The sequence below is a fragment of the Bison bison genome, unplaced genomic scaffold (assembly GCF_000754665.1).
Source record: "Bison bison bison isolate TAMUID 2011002044 unplaced genomic scaffold, Bison_UMD1.0 scf7180017864326, whole genome shotgun sequence".
NCBI lineage: Eukaryota > Metazoa > Chordata > Mammalia > Artiodactyla > Bovidae > Bison > Bison bison.
Window position 1 is genome coordinate 3,391,192 of NW_011494898.1, and position 19,651 is coordinate 3,410,842.

Consider the following 19,651-nt stretch of genomic DNA (forward strand, 5'->3'; position numbering starts at 1 on the left):
CTAGGTTTGTCATAACTTTCCTTCCAAGGAGTAAGCGTCTTTTAATTTCATGGCTGCAATCACCATCTGCAGTGATTTTGGAGCCCCCAAAAAATAAAGTCTGACACTGTTTCCACTGTTTCCCCATCTACTTCCCATGAAGTGGTGGGACCGGATGCCATGATCTTTGTTTTCTGAATGTTGAGCTTTAAGCCAACTTTTTCACTCTCCACTTTCACTTTCATCAAGAGGCTTTGAGTTCCTCTTCACTTTCTGCCATAAGGGTGGTGTCATCTGCATATCTGAGGTTATTGATATTTCTCCTGGTAATCTTGATTCCAGCTTATGTTTCTTCCAGTCCAGCATTTCTCATGATGTACCCTGCATATAAGTTAAATAAACAGGGTGACAATATACAGCCTTGATGAACTCCTTTTCCTATTTGGAACCAGTCTGTTGTCTATCATAGTAGAAGACTAATTTGTAAAATATCATATAATTAGATAATCATTTTAAAAATGTAGTAGTAAGCATGGTCACTTGCTAAAAACTCACATTTAATTTTCATAGTTATTTTTGGCTTTGTAAAAACACAAATAAATAGATCATAAAGTTAACTCATTGATTGACTTGCCACCCATGTAAGTTTGACAAATATTTATGCTTTTATTTATCTTCTTTAGTATTGTTTCCAAGAGTCATTACTGAATCATCATTCTTAGAAAGAATGAAATATTCTTGTATTTTAATAAATTTTATCAAATCATCCAGCCAAATATCAAAATAATAATTAGCACAGTCAAGTTATGGCTTATTCCAGAAAGATAAGGATTTGTCTATTAATCAATCTGTTAACAAAATTCTCTACAGTAATAGACCAAAATTTTAGGAAAGTATATTGTCTTCTTAGATTCTAAAAACTCAGTGATGAAACACATACTTCCTAAGTTCAGTTCAGTCACTCAGTCATGTCCAACTCTTTGTGACCCCATGAACCGCAGCACACCAGGCCTCCCTGTCCATCACCAACTCCCGGAGTCCACCCAAACCCATGTCCATTGAGTCAGTGATGCCATCCAACCATCTCATCCTCTGTCATTCCCTTCTCCTCCTGCCCTCAATCTTTCCCAGCATTAGGGTCTTTTCCAATGAGTCAGCTCTTCGCATCAGGTGGTCAAAGTATTGGAGTCTCAGCTTCAACATCAGTCCTTCCAATGAACCTTTAGGATGGACTCATTGGATCTCCTTGCAGTCCAAGGGACTCTCAAGAGTATTCTCCAACACCACAGTTAAAAAGAATCAATTCTTCGGCACTCAACTTTCTTTATAGTCCAAGTCTCACATCTATACACGACCACTGGAAAAACCAAGGCTTGACTAGACAGACTTTTGTTGTCAAAGTAATGTCTCTGCTTTTTAATATGCTGTCTAGGTTGGTCATAACTTTCCTTCCAAGGAGTAAGCATCTTTTAATTTCATGGCTGCAGTCACCATCTGCAGTGATTTTGGAGCCCCAAAAATATAAAGTCAGCCACTATTTCCACTCTTTCCCCATCTATTTGCATGAAGTGATGGAACCAGATGCCATGATCTTCATTTTCTGAATGTTGAGCTTTCAGCCAACATTTTCACTCTTCTCTTTCACTTTCATCAAGAGGCTCTTAGATCTTCTTCACTTTCTGCCATAGGGTGGTGTCATCTGCATATCAAAGGTTATTGATATTTCTCCTTGCAATGTTAAAACTTCCTCAAAAAAATAACCTGTAAGCATAATTTGAGCTATCTGCTTACTCACTTATTTCAACCAACACAATGTTAGCAACAAATCTAATGACCAAACTCTGAAAATTTCTCCAATAAAGTTAAGGAAAAGCATAAGGATCTCCTTTATGACTACAATCATTTAAGAGTCTTCTATAAGTATTTAAAAGAAATGAGGAGTAAAAATCAGGGGGAATAAAATTATTCTTATTTACACATCATATTACCATTTACCTCAAATACCGAAGAGACTTAATTAAAACAGCAAGTGATATAGTTCAATAAAGAGGTGGGTAACAACAGCCAGTGAGGTAATAAAATTAATGAAACAAATTATTTATACAAGCAAAAAAAAAAAAAAAAACAAACCTAGGAATCAATATGAAATATACACAATCTGTTGGAAAAACTGTTTTAAATCCTACTAAAGATCACAAAAAAGTAGTTAAACAGAAAGACATGAATGTTTGGCTAAAGTAATATGACAGTAAAGTAGCATGAGTGCTAAGCAGTGGGTTATTATTAAGTGAATAGGCAATCAGTTGGATAACCAGATATTTTCTCACAATGACTGAGTGGTTTCCTGATATCTCTACTTTATCACATTAATGGGCCACCAGAACACAGTCCTTATTTAAGCAAACAGTAAAAAACAAGCGTGTCTGCATTATGAAGGCCTATTAGAATTTCAGAGGAGGACGTCTCCTAGAAACTGAGCTGCAGTTGCGGGGCTGGGTAATTCTGTTTTTAAACATCATGATTGAACTCCATAGAGATGCCCTACCACCATCGCCAACCCAGCCAGGAATGTAATAGTTGCTGTATAATAACTAGTAGAAAAAATAAAAACTCTAAGGCACTGGATTGTTTTCCAGTATAAGGGAGTTTTATATATAGTCTAATCTTATAAATGAGTTCAGTGCACTCTATTTACTGACGTTAAAAAAAAATTGACTTTGGCTTATAAGGTTAATTAACTATATCTTTAAAAGGTATTCATCTTTCTGTATAAATAATGTCCAAAAATAGTGCCTCCATGTTTGGGTAATGTTAATAAAGCATTTTCTTTCTCTGGAGTCCAGAATAGAAATGTTTCTGTGGTTCTGCTTTTACAGAGGAAATTTATTGTATTAGGCCACAGCTGTAAATTTTCTCCCTCCAATCCTATAAATTTCTTCTAAATGTTTAATGGTTTATAACTGTAATTATTCTTGTGTGCCAACATTAAACTTTAAAAAGTTTAATTTGGAGACTATTCGGAGAAACTCATCTTTTTTACAGCCTCATAAATAGTTCTTTGATGAAATGAGCAGAGGCTCTGTGTCTGCCCGAGGTGAATACAAATGACACCACATAGACTGTCCTTATGGAGAGGAAACAAATGCATTGATGTTGAAAGTGATCAGCTGGTGCTCAGTGGCAATGGAGAGTGATATGTTCAAAGATGGGAAATGACATGGTTCTCAAGCTTTATGTCTTTCTCCTTCTCCTCCTCCTTCTCCTTATTTTTCTGAAAGTTCTCAATATTCCAAACCAGTTATAAGAAACAGAGGGTAGGGGTAGGCACCACAGAACATAACACAGATATATAGTTTGTGGCTTCTATTTAGTAAATGTGGTTCCGTGCCACTTTTGAATACTGTGTAATGGAGAGTATATAGCTATATATTGCAAAGATTATATCTTCTTTGCAGAGCTCAGTTGCTACATCCTATCATTTCAGAAACTTGAGATCCATGAGAATTTCTTTAGTTTCAATGTAGGCCATGAACATTGAGATATGCATTGAAAACTCTCAAGTAAATGGAAGTATATAGAATGCTTCCAAATGTGAATTTATACACAATACTATAAGTTCAATTAATATAGAATAACCAGTCAATTTTATTTTATTGAATTAAAGGAAAAAAATGGAAAACTTCTTACCTACAGGTACCTAGAAAGACATAGGAATAAATTGGAAAGTAATCAAGGTTCCATTTCATTTTTAAATTGTTAATTATTTGTTTAAACACAAAAAAATATTTTTATTTATATAATTTCTTGAGTTGAAAAAATTCAAATTAATTCATGATATATTAGCATACTGACTTAACTGAAAAAACATTTAAGATGACAAATAAAATATATATCAAATAATTATACCATCTATATAGGCAATATAAATATATTTGTAGCATATACATTTAAAAAAATTAAAGCTAATACACAATTAAAGAAAAATATGCAAAATTGATATAAGCACAAACAAAAAAATAATCTATTTTTCTTTCCAAAGTAGTCTATTGACACTAAAGGTATAATTCAAATATGATGGTAAGAATTCTGAGTTACATAAATCTAAGATAACTTATATGTTGTCTGTAAGAAATGTATCTTAGACGTAAATACACATAAATTGAAAGATATTTATGGAAAATAGATATACTATGGTAACACTAATAATGTAACACTAGTTATGGTAACACTTTTCCTTAGAAGAAATGGAGTAGCCCTTATAGTCAACAAAATAGTCTGGAATGCAGTACTTGGATGCAATCTCAAAAATGACAGAATGACCTCTGTTCATTTCCAAGGCAAACCATTTATATCACAGTAATCCAAGTCTGTGGTCCAACCAGTAATGCTGAAGAAGCTGAAGTTGAATGGTTCTATGAAGACCTACAAGACCTTCTAGAACTAATGCCCCCAAAAGATATCCTTTTCATTATAAGGGACTGGAATGCAAAAGTAGGAAGTCAGGAGATACTTGGAGTAACAGGCAAATTTGGCCTTGGAGTACAAAATGGCAGAGTAAAGACTAACGGAGTTTTTCCAAGAGAACGAACTGGTCATAGCAAGCACCCTCTTCCAACAACACAAGAGAAGACTCGACACATGGACATTACCAGATGATCAGTACTGAAATAAGATTGATTATATTCCTTGTAGCTGAAGATGGAGAAGTCTATACTGTCAGCAAAAAAAAAAAAAAAAGGACTGGGAACTAAGTGTGGCTCAGATCATGAAGTCTTTATTGCCAAATATAGACTTAAATTGAAGAAAGTAGGGAAAACCACTAGACCATTCAGGGATGATCTAAATTAAATCCCTTATGATTATACAGTGGAAGTGACAAGTAGGTTCAAAGGATTAGATCTGATAGAGAGAGTGCCTGAAGTATTATGGAAGGAGGTTTGTGACATTGTACAAGAGGCAGTGATCAAGACCATCCCAAAAAAAGAAATGCAAAATGGAAAAATGGTTTTCTAAGGAGGCCTTACAAATAGCTGAGAAAAGAAGAGAAGCAAAAGGCAAAGGATAAAAGGAAAGATATACCTATTTGAATGCGAGTTTCAAAGAATAGCAAGGAGAGATGAGAAAGGCTTCCTCAGTGATTAGTGCAGAGAAATAGAGGGAAATAATAGAATGGGAAAGAATAGAGATCTCATCAAGAAAATTAGTAATACCAAGGGAACATTTCATGCAAAGATAAGCACAATAGAGGACAGAAATGGTATGGACCTAACAGAAGCAGAAGATATTAAGAAGACGTAGCAAGAATACAGAGGGGAACTATACAGAAAATGTCTTCACGACCCAGATAACCATGATGGTGTGATCACTCACCTAGAGCTAGACATCCTGGAAGGCAAAATCAAGTGGGCTTTAGGAAGCATCACTCCGAACAAAGCTAGCAGAGGTGATGGAATTCCAGTTGAGCTATTTCAAATCCTAAAGATGATGCTGTGAAAAGCAGTACTCAATATGCCAGCAAATTTGGAAAACTCAGCAGTGGCCACAGGACTGGAAAAGGTCAGTTTTCATTCCAATCCCAAAGAAAGACAATGCCAAAGAATGCTCAAACTTACCACACAATTGCACTCATCTCACATACTAGCAAAGTAATGCTCAACATTCTCTAAACCATGCTTCAACAGTATGTGAACCATGAACTTCCAGATGTTCAAGCAGGATATAGAAAAGGCAGAGGAACCAAAGATCAAATTGCCAACATCAACTGGATCATTGAAAAAGCAAGAGAGTTCCAGGAAAACATCTACTTCTGCCTTATTGACTAGGCCAAAGCCTTTGACTGTGTGGATCACAACAAACTGTGGAAAATTCTTAGAAATGGGAACACCAGAGCACCTTACTTGCCTCCTGAGAAATCTGTATGCAGGTAAAGAAGCAACAGTTAGAACTGAAAATGGAACAACAGACTGGTTCTAAAATCTGGAAAGGAGTATGTTAAGGCTGTAAATTGTCACCCTACTTATTTAACTTATATGCAGAATACATCATGCAAAATGCCAGGCTGGATGAAGCACAAGCTGGAATCAAGATTGCCAAGAGAAATACCAATAACCTCAGATAAGAAGATGGCACCAACCTTAGCACAGAAAATGAAGAGAAACTAAAGAACTTCTTGATGAAAGAGAAAGAGGATAGTGAAAAATCTGGCTTAAAACTCAACTCTCAGAAAACTAAGATCATGGCATCTGGTCCCATCAGTTCAGTTCAGTTCAGTTGCTCAGTTGTGTCCTACTCTTTGTGACACCATGGACTGTAGCAAGCCAGGCCTCCCTGTCCACCGCCAACTCCCAGAGGTTACTCAAACTCATGTCCATTGAGTCAGTGATGCCATCCAACTATCTCATCCTCTGCTGTCCCCTTCTCCTCGTGACTTCAATCTTTCCCAGCATCAGGGTCTTTTCCAATGAGTCACCTCTTTGCATCAGGTGGCCAAAGTATTGGAGTTTCAACTTCAGCATCAGTCCCTCCAATGAATATTCAGGACTGATTTTCTTTATGATGGACTGGTAGGATCTCCTTACAGTCCAAGGGACTCTCAAGAGTCTACTCCAACACCAAGTTCAAAAGCATCAATTCTTCAGCACTCAGCTTTCTTTATAGTCCAACTCTCACATCCATACATGACTACTGGAAAAACCATAGCTTTGAGTAGATGGACCTTTGTGAAAAGTAATGTCTCTGCTTTTTAATATGCTGTCTAGGTTGGTCATAACTTTTCTTCCAAGGAGCAAGTGTCTTTTAATTTCATGGCTTCAGTCATCATCTGGAGTTATTTTGGAGTTCAAAAAAATAAAGTCTATCACTGTTTCCACTGTGTCAGCATCTGTTTGCCATGAAGTGATGGGACCAGATGCCATGACCTTAGTTTTCTGAATGTTGACATTTAGGCTGTTGAGGTCCTTTATTGGACCAGAACCTAGTGGTCCAGAGTTGATGATAAGAAAGTAAAGGAGAGAGAAAGAGGCTGATATTCCTTGGTTTATGCAGAAAACCAATAAAGTCCCTGACACAGGGCTTGCTCTGTTCACAAAGGCCTCAGGCGCCCTCTCAAGGGGGGTGAAGACACAGAGTGCCCTCTTGAGAGGGTCTTAGAAGCCTGGGCAGGAAAGTGAACCCAGAGGGCCTCTACACTCCAGAGAATTAGCCTGAAAAAGAGAGAGAGAGAAAGAGAGAGAGTGAAAGAAAGCAAGACACAGGAACCAAAGCTCTGATGGAGCAGAGGTATTTTAACCAACATGGTGTGGGCATATATACGGTCTTACAAGGTAGTTTTTCTCAGATAAAGATTAAAATTCCAGACTTACAAAACATAGGTGATCCATATTAAAGAGAGAGAGAGTTGTAAAGAATCACTTTTACTGTATGGTTCACAAGAAGGAAGGAGGGTACTTATCACCGTATTGAAAAACTAACGAAAGAAATGCCTGGATCCCTCAGCCCTGGGAGAGGCTTGCCTCTCCTCTTAATTCCTGAATATTCAGGAATTAAAAAGGAACAGAGGATTCCTGACAGATCCAAAACAGCACACAGGAAGCCTCCTGTTAAATGCTTCCTGACAATTCCCCCATTTTATTATATTTATAAAATGAAATTTGATTTGTATCCACTTGTAGACACTATGATTAAAATGAATCAAGAGTAACACAAAATTAAAGTAATCTGGAAACAAGTCCAGCCATGGGACCTTCTTTCCAGGGTCGTTGGAGATTTACTGGTAACTGCAAATTACGTTGAGATCAAAGAATCAAAAGGGAATCATTTCTTAAAGAGATAAAGGAATTAAGACAAGTATATAGTTTACAATTAATACAAGTTACAGAACATAAAGTCTTATTGTAAATTTCCTATGGCTATAACAAAAGCAATTGGGACATCAGGTCAAATCAGTCACTCAGTCGTGTCCGACTCTTTGCGACCCCATGAATCACAGCATGCCAGGCCTCCCTGTCCATCACCAACTCCTGGAGTTCACTGAGACTCACGTCCATTGAGTCAGTGATGTTATCCAGCCATCTCATCCTCTGTTGTCCCCTTCTACATAGGCCTGGATAAAATATGACTGATTATAGAAATAGTTACTATGACCACGACTGGTCCCTGTAAAATGTCAAGTCCAAGTTCCAAGTTTTTTGGTGCTCGCAGCAAGTTTCCAAATGTCCCATTGTTCAGGCCCAATCTGTTTATCGAGGATGATCCTAGAAGGAGGTGGGACTAATCCACTGTCAAGCCACCCAAGAAGTCCTTTGTCATGTAATGTTCCATTTAGTGTCAATGACCTTCCATATCACACACAGTGTTGTTAATATCATCTGAGCAGTCAGATAACCACATACCATGGGGTCCCCAATCAACAATTGTATGATTACCACAAACATTAATTTTCTTGATTTGGTTTGACATTTGTCCCACTGAACAGGAGTATATGTAAAGTTTTTATAAGTAAACCCTTTGTATAATGTTCTTTGTTCTTTCCCTAATTCTTTCCCTAAAGTCTCAGTAGTATAAACATGGTTCACAGACAAAGAAAGGGCAGTAAATAAGCAACGTCCAAAAACCCTTTTTGGGAGGCAGAGTGAAATTTAGCCCAAGTTTGTCAGCTGACATTTGTACTCAATTCTGCTGGGCCCATGAACAAGGGAAGGACTTCATAGCCTAAAGAAATGTTAATTAGTTTTCCCTCCTCCCCAGGATGTGAGGGCCCTTTCACGTTCCAGGGAGGGGGCATATGGGTAGAGTCATTGGTTGATATGATCGGTCTTTTCTTGTCCATTCTATGACCTGCAATAGAGGGGGTTGGGTATTAGTCTGAGCTCGAGTCAGGGGAGGTACAGGCGAAAAGACTGAGCATTGCCAGGAGAATGTATTCAGGACTCTGAGGCAATCCCTGTTGAGAGACCAAATTTTCAGCTCGATTAGTAAGGGTTTTTATTTGTCCTCAAGTGGGGAGATCATAAGGGTGATGCCACCGAGGGTGGTGCTTCCTGGACATCTTTAGAGCCGTCATGGCCCATATTGGAATTTCTTCCTCCTGGGGTCCTTGTTGTCCCGTCTCCATTTTCAAGGCCGGGGGCCCCCTTGGGTCAAGTCTTCCAAAGAGGAAGCCATGTGAGTTCGTTGGATCCATCTGGGGAAATACAAGCATCCCCCTTTCCTTGTAAGATTAGTTTCCCAGATTTCCATTGTTTCGCTAACCTGTCTTGGTACCAAATGGGCAGAGGAAGAGAAGTGTCCTTCAATTCCTCAAAATGCGTTTCTACTCTCATTAAGATATCTCCCTGTGGTAAGTCTAAAAAATTTTAAACAAATACAGCTGTATTAACAATAGTCACAGGTTTAGAAAATATCTTATGTTGGAATCTAGTAAAGTCTGCTTTAGATAAGGAAGACAGTAGTGTTCCTGTAACTACTTTATTCCCCCTTTTTAAATTTTTTTATTTGTAACTTTAGTGTGTGATGTGCTCGTTCAACTATGCCTTGTGCCTGTGGATTATAAGGAATACCTGTAATATGTTTAATAGAAAAAGATTGTAAAAATTGTTTAAAGCGCCTAGAAATATAGGCTGGGCCATTGTCTGTTTTTATAGAATTAGGAGTTCCCATTACAGCAAAACAATCTAATAAGTGAGTTATAACTTGTTGTGTAGCCTCACCACAAAGAGGTGTGGCCCAAATAAAAGAAGAATTAGTGTCGATACAGACATTCAAGAAAGAAGATGGAGAGAGTTCAGGGCAATGAGTTACATCCATTTGCCATAGTTCATTAGGTTGCAAACCGTGAGGATTAATACCTTGTGGGATGGGTCAAAGATGTAGGGGTCTACAAGTAGAGCAATTACTAATAATTTCTTTAGCCTGGCGGTATGGGAATTTCCATAGCTGTTGTAGAGAGCCAGCATTGTTATGCAACAGAGCATGCTGTTCCTCTGGAGTAGCAAAAGAAACCAGTTTATCAGCTTGCTCATTACCGTAAGTCATGGGGCCTGGAAGACAAGAATGTGCTCGAATGTGTGTAATATAAATGGGAAAATTGCCATTTCCAACAACAGATTGTAGTTCAAAAAAGAGTTATTGAATAATAGGTTGATTGGAATTTATGGTGGAGATTTCTATATTTTTTTAACACAAAAACAGGATATATAGAGTCAGAGACTATATTAATGGTGTAAGGATGTAGGCAAATAACTTGAATAAGAGCATATAATTCATTTTGTCAGGTGCCACTTGCTGAGGTCCCTTAATGGACCAGAACTTGCTGGTCCAGAGTCAACGATAAGAAAGTAAAGGAGAGAGAAAGAGGCTGATATTCCTCGGTTTATGCAGAAAACCAATAAAGTCCCTGACACGGGTCTTGCTCTGTTCATGAAGGCCTCAGGTACACTCTTGAGAGGGGTGAAGGCACAGAGCGCCTTCTCGAGAAGGTCTTAGAAGCCTGGGCAGGAAAGTGAACCCAGAGGGCCTCTATGCTCCAGAGAATTAGCCTGAAAAAGAGAGAGCGAGAAAGAGAGTGAAAGAAAGCAAGACACGGGGACCAAGGCTCTGATGGAGCAGAGGTGTTTTAATCAACATGGTGTGGGCATATATACTGTCTTACAAGGTAGTTATTCTCAGATAAAGATTAAAATTCCAGACTTACAAAACATAGGCAATCCATATTAAAGAGAGAGAGAGTTGTAAAGAATCACTTTTACCATATGGTTCACAAGTAGGAAGAGGGTACTTATCACTGTATTGAAAAACTAATGAAGGAAATGCCTGGATCCCTCAGCCCCGGGAGAGGCTTGCCTCTCCTCTTAATTCCTGAATATTCAGGAATTAATAAGGAACAGAGGATTCCTGACAGATCCAAAACAGCACACAGGAAGCCTCCTGTTAAATGCTTCCTGACATTAAGCCAACTTTTTTTTTTTTTTTCCGGGTTCCAGCACTTCATGTCAAATAAATGGGGAAACAATGGAATCTGTGAGATACTGTTTTTTGAGGCTCCAAAGTCACTGCAGATGGTGACTGCAGCCATGAAATTAAAAGACACTTGCTCCTTGGAAGAAAAGCTATGACCAACCTAGACAGTATATTAAAAAGCAGAGATTACTTTTCCAACAAATGTCTGTCTAGTCAAACCTATGGTTTTTCCCTTTGACATATATGGATGTGAGAGTTGGACTATAAAGAAAGCTGAGTGCAGAAGAATTGATTATTTTGAACTGTGGTGTTGGAGAAGACTCTTGAGCATGCCTAAACTGCGAGGAGATCCAGCCAGTCAGTCCTAAAGGAAATCAGTCCTGAATATTCATTGGAAGGACTGATGCTGAAGGTGAAACTTAAATGCTTTGGCTACCTGAGATTCAAAGAACTGACTCATTGGTAAAAAACCTGATTCTGGGAAAGATTGAATGCAAGAGCAGAAGGGGAAGACAGAGGATGAGATAGTTGGATGGCATCACTGACTCGATGGACATGAGTTTGAGTAAATACCAGGATTTGGTGATGGAAGGGGAAGCCTGGCGTACTGCAGTCCATGGGGTCGCAAAGAGTCAGACACAACTGAGCAACTGAACTGAACTGAACACTAGATCAACTGAAAGGTTGATCTTAGCATCACACAAAGTGATTATAAGCAAGGAATATTACCTTAAATAAAAAGATTATTTTATAATTGTAATAAGTTAATTATTCCAGGAGTTATAAAGTTTTTTAGTATTTATGCATATAAAATTCAAAATATATGAATCAAAATATATGCATCAAAGTTGGTAGAATTGAAAGGAGGAAAATCCAAATCTACTATTATAAGGACAGATTTTGATATTCTTCTCTCAATAGTAGGCCACATAAGCAAAATCAGTAAGGATATAGAAAATTTGATCAGTACTATTATCAAAATTAAACTAATTGATTTTATAGATTTTCAGTCAAACAGAATACTCACATTCTTTTCATGGATACGTGAAACTTTTACCAAAATAGATATATTCTGAAATATAAAGCATGTTTCAATTGTTTAAAAGAATTCAAGATAAAAAGATTTATGGGAGCTTATTGAAGCAGTACGTAGAAGAAAACTAGTAACACAGGCCTATAACAGAAAAGAAAATTTATATAATAACCTATTTTCATGTTAAGATATTCTAAAGATAAAAGAAAGTTAAATGCAGGTAAGTATAAAAAGAAATAATATCAAAATACAAAATCAATGAAGTGAGAAAAGTAGAGGAAGTCACTGAAAGTGAAAGTTGTTTGAGAATATCAGTAAAAGTTCCCTAGTAGACTGACGAAAAAAAAAAAAAAAGAAATGAGGAAAGATAGGCATTAACAAAGTCAGGAACGAGAGAGAGAACATCACTATAGATTTTTCAAATAATATAATTTAATAAATTAGAACTTCTTATGTGGCGCTAAAGATAAAGAACCTACCTACCAATGCAGGAAACTAAGAGACACAGGTTCCATCCCTGAGTCAGGAAAATCTCCTGGAGTAGATAATGGAAACCCACTACAGGATCCTTCCCTGGAGAATCTCATAGAGGAAACCAGCTGGCTACAGTCCATAAGGTCACAAAGAGTCAAAAGGACTGAAGTATATACAATCTTTTCAGAGAATGGAAGAAAAGGGAATTCCCAATTAATTCTGAGGTTAGTATTAACCTGATATTACATATCAGACTACATAAGGGCAAATTTCTAAACAAATATTTAGAAAATCTAAAAATATACAGAAATATATAATACTTATCAACATTTGGGATTTATCATAGGAATAAAACTTGGTTTACCATGTAAATAATAAAAATGTAATCCACCATATAGGCATGTAATCTTCTAAATAGACATAGAAAAGGCAATTGGCAAAACCCAACATCCACTCAGATGAGAATCTCCAAGTAAGAATAGTAAGAACTTTTTCAACCTGATAAAGAGCATCTTAAAAAAAATCTCAACCAACAGCTAGCAACATGTTTAATGGTGAGAGACTGAATTGATAGCAAGAAAAAATATCTGCTTTTACCATTCCTATCTATCATGGTACTAGATATCCTACCTAGTGAAATAAGAGAAAGAAAATTAAAAAGTCATATATATAGGAAAAAAAGAAATAACACCCCTAATTGCAGACAACATGATTATGTAGAAAATACCAATCTACAAAAAATATCACAGAACTAGTGAGTTTAGTAAGATCACAGAATAAGAGGTCAAAGTACAAAAAGTCAGTTATACTTCTATTTACTAGCAATGGACAATTGGAAACAAACATTTTTCTTCTAAAACATCATTTGGTAACTCCTTTAATTAGTACATATATCACAATACATATCTTTGAATTCTCTCTGCCATAATTGTTTTTCCCATTGGCCGATATCTTTCAGGCATAGTTGATAGAAAGAAGAGCTTTATTTAATATCTCTGAGGATAAGAGGCTTACTCCTTGGAAGGGAAGTTATGACCAACCTATACAGCATATTTTAAAGCAGAGACATTACTTTGACAACAAAGGTCTGTCTAGTCAAGGCTATGGTTTTTCCAGTAGTCATGTATGGATGTGAGAATTGGACCATAAAGAAAGCTGAGCGCCGAAGAATTGATGCTTTTGAACTGTGATGTTGGAGAAGACTTTGAGAGTCCCTTGGACTGCAAGGAGATCCAACCAGTCCATCCTAAAGGAGATCAGTCCTGAGTGTTCATTGGAAGGACTGATGCTAAAGCTGAAACTCCAATACTTTGACCACCTGATGTGAAGAACTGACTCATTTGAAAAGACCCTGATGCTGGGAAAGATTGAAGGCGGGAGGAGAAGGGGATGACAGAGGATGAGATGGTTGGATGGCATCACTGACTCAATGGATATGGGTTTGGGTAGACTCTGGGAGTTGGTGATGGATAGCAAGGCCTGGGGTGCTGTGGTCCATGGGGTTGCAAAGAGTCAGACACGACTGAGTGACTGAACTGAACTGAGGATAAGAGCCCTATCCTTATTTGAACTTAGTTTAAAGTATCTTCCTTCATACTCCTTTGCTGGGTTCACTATCTAACCATTCATATCAATTTAAATCAAATCAAGAATTAGAAATTACACAGTAAGTTAAACAGGGAAATTGAGATTAAAAAAACTGTGAAAATCTGCTAAAATAGTAACTGTAAGTATAAGGAAACTGAAATATGTACCTGAGGGATGAGAGGTAGGACTCAAGAACGGATAAACTTGGAAAAGATGAAGACTCTGTTAGAGAAGCTTTAGTTTTTTAATTTTTTATTTTATATTGGCGTATAGTTAACTAACAGTGTTGTGTTAGTTTCAGGTGCACAACAAAGTTTTTCAGTTGTAATACACATGTATCTATTCATTTTTAAATTATTTTCCCATTCAGGTTATTATAGAGTATAGACCAGTTTCCTGTGCTATACTTATACTGTAGGTCCTTGTGTGTTACCTGTTTTAAAAATAACAGTGTGTACATCTCAGTCCAAACTCCCAATCTATCCCTCCCTCCTCCCTTGCCCCCTGGTAACCATAAGTTCAGTCTCTAAATCTGTGAGTCTGAAAGAGTCTGAACCACTGAGTGACTGAGCATGCATGCATACAGTTTAAAATCTTATATCCTTACACAGGTCGAATGGCAAAAGAGTTATCCATTCATGTGCCACATAGCTATATTCCCACAAACCAATATAAACTATTCATTTCCCAGAGATAGTTCCATGAGGACCTTAAAAGAACATTAAAAAAATTATATTCATCTCTTTTCATTAGCACAACAAATTTACTGTGATCAGTACATTTGCCACCTGCATGCTCAGACTCTTCTTTCATTCCTTTTCCTGTGTCCTTGAAAGTGAAAGTGAAGTCACTCAGTCGTGTCCAACTCTTTGCGACCCCATGGACTGTAGCCCACCAGGCTCCTCTGTCCATGGGATTCTCTAGGCAAGAGTACTGGAGTGGGTTGCCATTTCCTTCTCCAGAGGATCTTCCCGACCCAGGGATTGCCACCAGGGAAGCCCTGTGTCCTTAGGTATTCCCAAACTTTATACTAATATACTAATTTCCCTTTCTGTATACAACCTCATCCCCTTTACTTTCTGGATTTCTTCATGATCTTTTATCTCTTAGTTTTTAAAACAGATTTATTGAGGATTAATTGACATAAAATAGGCTGTACGTATTTAAAGTGTATAATTTAAACTGGAAAACCATGGCAATCAAGATAATGAACATAATCATCAACCCCAAAGTCTGTGCAAGCTCTGATATACTCTCATTCTTGTTCCTCTCAACCTCATTGCTCATCTGCTAGCAACTACAGATAAGCTTTCTTTGTTCATAAGATGTCATTATTATCCTTTTTTTAACTCTAGAATCTTTAATGATATCACCTCTCTCATTCCTGATTTTGGCAATTCGTAGGTTCTCTCATTTTCACTGATCAATCTGGCTAGAGGTTTATCAGTTTAATTGATCTTCTCAAAGAACTAGGTATTCATCTCATGAGTTTTCTTTCTCTTTTTTGCTTACTATTTTGATTCCTGGTTGACTTTTACTTTCACTTACTTACACTGTATTATTTTATCTGAATTTAGTTTGTCTATGTTATAAGATGAGATCATTGACTTGAGACCTTTCTTCTTGTCTAATATCCACTGATAATTTTGTTTAAATTATCAATTATTAATAAAGTATTCATTATTTTATAACTAAAGCTACATTTCACAAATTTTATGTTAATTTTTAAATGTTAATTTTTAATTTCATTTGGTTCAGTATACTCTGTAATTTCACTTTTGATTTCTTCTTTGATGTATTGTTTAGTAATATCATTTAGTTTCTGAGTTTGGGGGAATTTTCCAGAGTTCTTTCTGTTATCAGTATATTATCTATTTATTCACATATTTACCAGCCTTTCTCATTTATTTATGATGTTATTTTCAAATTATTCCATCCCGTGGACACATCTTAATTTATTAATAATGACACAGCAGACCATTTGAAGATAAGTGAGAAGTCAAAGAAAATTATAGGTGATATAAATGTAAATGGAAAATTCCAAAAGTAATTTGATTAAATTCCATATGATATTAATTTTAAAAGGATTGATATATAAATGTATTATACTTACATAATACTCATCACAGACAATTGATCAGGAAGTATGCAAGTGTTTAGTTGTTGCACAGCTCAGGTCCCCCAAATAAACCATGTCTCTATATCTTCATGAATTTAATTATATTTCTTAATATATCACTAATTTAGGTATTTGTTGAGGATTTACAACTGCATACTGGATATATTGCTTTATATACTCATAAATGTCTTTTAAGAAATCATTAAAGTATCTATTTAACCTCAATAATGATCCTGTTAAATTTCAATTTAATGCCTAGTTAAGTATGTTTAGGGAAAATCACTTAGACTATGCCTATACAGATGAAATGAATTAAAGAATCAAAATAGTTATGTGAATAATTTCAGTCAAAAGTAAATTTTAAGATATAAATTAACCAAGGCAAATATTTTCTTTGATCATTTTTGTTAGGTACCTCTATAATTTTGGGGTTTTTTTGTTTGCTTGTTTCTTAAAGTTTATATGTCATTAAAACAAATGTGAAGGTTCCTCAGGGTAGTAAACCTTTTTTTTTTTTACCCCTGTTTCTTTTTTGCTGCAGTATTCTTCCCATAGACCAATTGAATTAATTAGGATATATAGAATTGATGCACAATAAATTCTTAATAAAAACTATGTACCCTGAATTAGAAACACTAAATGATATCTACATAACATCAATTTTCATGGAGTATGAAATTTTATGGTTTTTATTATGAGTTTTATAAAATATTTTTATGCTATAATTTTCTAAGTGTCTCTAATGTAAAACCAATTCATGAGGTTTTGTGTTTCTGTAAGAAATGAAAATTAGGGCACTAAATACTTTAGACGAAACTTGTCTCAATTGTCTGGCAAAGAAAGCAGTTTTACTGATTCATTATTTGACTATCTAAAATTGTCACCATTAAAAGATAAAGTGAGGCGTATTGAAAATGTTATTTGAGCAGAAATTAAGTTCAGTAGGGCAGTGCCAAACAGGAAGTAGTTATGAGTATTCCTCAGATAGGAGCCAAGATAAAGACTTATACAGATGAAGTACAGAAGCAAGGGAAGAAAATTGATTGGCTGTAGCTTAAAGCCTGCTATTACTGCTAAGTCCCTTCAGTCGTGTCCAACTCTGCGACCCCATAGGCGACAGGCCACCAGGCTCCCCCGTCCCTGGGATTCTCCAGGCAAGAACACTGGAGTGGGTTGCCATTTCCTTCTCCAATGCATGAAAGTGAAAAGGGAAAGTGAAGTCTCTCAGTCACGTTTGACTCTTAGCGACCCCATGGACTGCATCCTACCAGGCTCCTCCATCCACCGGATTTTCCAGGCAAGAGTAATGGAGTGGGTTGCCATTGCCTTCTCCAAGCTTAAAGCCTAGTTGGCTGTTTGTGATTGGTTGTCCTTAGGTTTCAATTTATTAACCTTAAGGTGTTTACAGGCTTATGTTTTTGTTTGTATATTTAGGCCATCAAAACATTAGAGCCACTTCAGTCTAATGGGTATCTTATATAATTAATAACTTATAATGCTTATTTTTTACTTAAAAGTACCACTATCTAGATACTGAATCTTATTTGAAGATTAAAAGTGTATAGATATCTAACCTTTCAGTCTTCATGTTTGCTAAGTCACTTCAGTCATACCCAACTCTTTGTGACCCCATGATGCATAACTCACCTGACTGCTCTGTCCATGGGATTCTCCAGGCAAGAATACTGAAGTGGGTTGCCATGCCCTCCTCCAAGGGATCTTCACAACCCAAGGATCAAACCTGGGTCATTTATGTCTCCTGCATTGCAAGCCTGTTTTATTTTACCACTGAGCCACCTGGGAAACCAGTCTAAATAGTAATATATATGGGAAAAAAACCATAAAGAAGTACAAATAGAATGTGATAGATACAAAAAAAAAGGGGGGATAAAGATGAAAATATTTGAGTGTTCAGAGGAAAAGGCAATTATTTCCAAAAAATTAAGCTTTTGTTTTTAATAAAAAATGACATTCAATCATATTCTAAAAAAAATGGTGAAATTTGGAAAACATCAAATATTTGAAAATCATTAATAAAGAACTATCAGTTCAGTTCAGTCACTCAGTCGTGTCCGACTCTGCGACCCCATGAATTGCAGCACGCCAGGCCTCCGTGTCCCTCACCAACTCCCAGAGTTCACTCAAACTCACATCCATCAAGTCAGTAATGGCATCCAGCCATCTCATCCTCTGGCATCCCCTTCTCCTCCTGCCCTCCATCCCTCCCAGCATCAGAGTCTTTTCCAATGAGTCAGTGCTTCGCATGAGGTGGCCAAAGTACTGGAGTTTCCGCTTCAGCATCATTCCTTCCAAAGAAATCCCAGGGCTGATATCCTTTAGAATGGACTGGTTGGATCTCCTTGAAGTCCAAGGGACTCTCAAGAGTCTTCTCCAACACCACAGTTCAAAAGCATCAATTCTTCAGCGCTCAGCTTTCTTCACAGTCCAACTCTCACATCCATACATGACCACTGGAAAAACCATAGCCTTGACTAGACAGATCTTTGTTGACAAAGTAATGTCTCTGCTTTTGAATATGCTATCTAGGTTGGTCATAACTTTCCTTCCAAGGAGTAAGCGTCTTTTAATTTCATGGCTGCAATCACCATCTGAAGTGATTTTGGAGCCCCCCAAAATAAAGTCTGACACTGTTTCCACTGTTTCCCCATCTATTTCCCATGAAGTGATGGGACTGGATGCTATGATCTTCGTTTTCTGAATATTGAGCTTTAAGCCAACTTTTTCACTATCCTCTTTCACTTTCATCAAGAGGCTTTTGAGTTCCTCTTCACTTTCTGCCATAAGGGTGGTGTCATCTGCATATCTGAGGTTATTGATATTTCTCCAGCAATCTTGATTCCAGCTTGTGCTTCTTCCAGCCCAGCATTCATGATGTACTCTGCATAGAAGTTAAATAAGCAGGGTGACAATATACAGCCTTGACATACTCCTTTTCCTATTTGGAACCAGTCTGTTTTTCCATGTCCAGTTCTAACTGTTGCTTCCTGACCTGCATACATATTTCTCAAGAGGCAGGTCAGGTGGTCTGGTATTCCCATCTCTTTCAGAATTTTCCACAGTTTATTGTGATTCACACAGTGAAAAGCTTTGACATAGTCAATGAAGCAGAAATAGATGTTTTTCTGGAACTCTCTTGCTTTCTCGATGATCCAGCGGATGTTTGCAATTTGATCTCTGTTTCCTCTGCCTTTTCTAAAACCAGCTAGAACATCTGGAAGTTCATGCTTCACATACTGCTGAAGCCTGGCTTGGAGAATTTTGAGCATTACTTTACTAGCGTGTGAGATGAGTGCAATTGTGCGGTAGTTTGAGCATTCTTAGTCATTGCCTTTCGTTGGGATTGGAATGAAAACTGAACTCTTTCAGTCCTGTGGCCATGGCTGCCTTTTCCAAATTTGCAATTATAAAGAACTATAAATAGCCCCCAAAAGCTAAGTTGTAGGATAAAAATAAGAAAAAATACTTACTATGAGCCCAAGAAA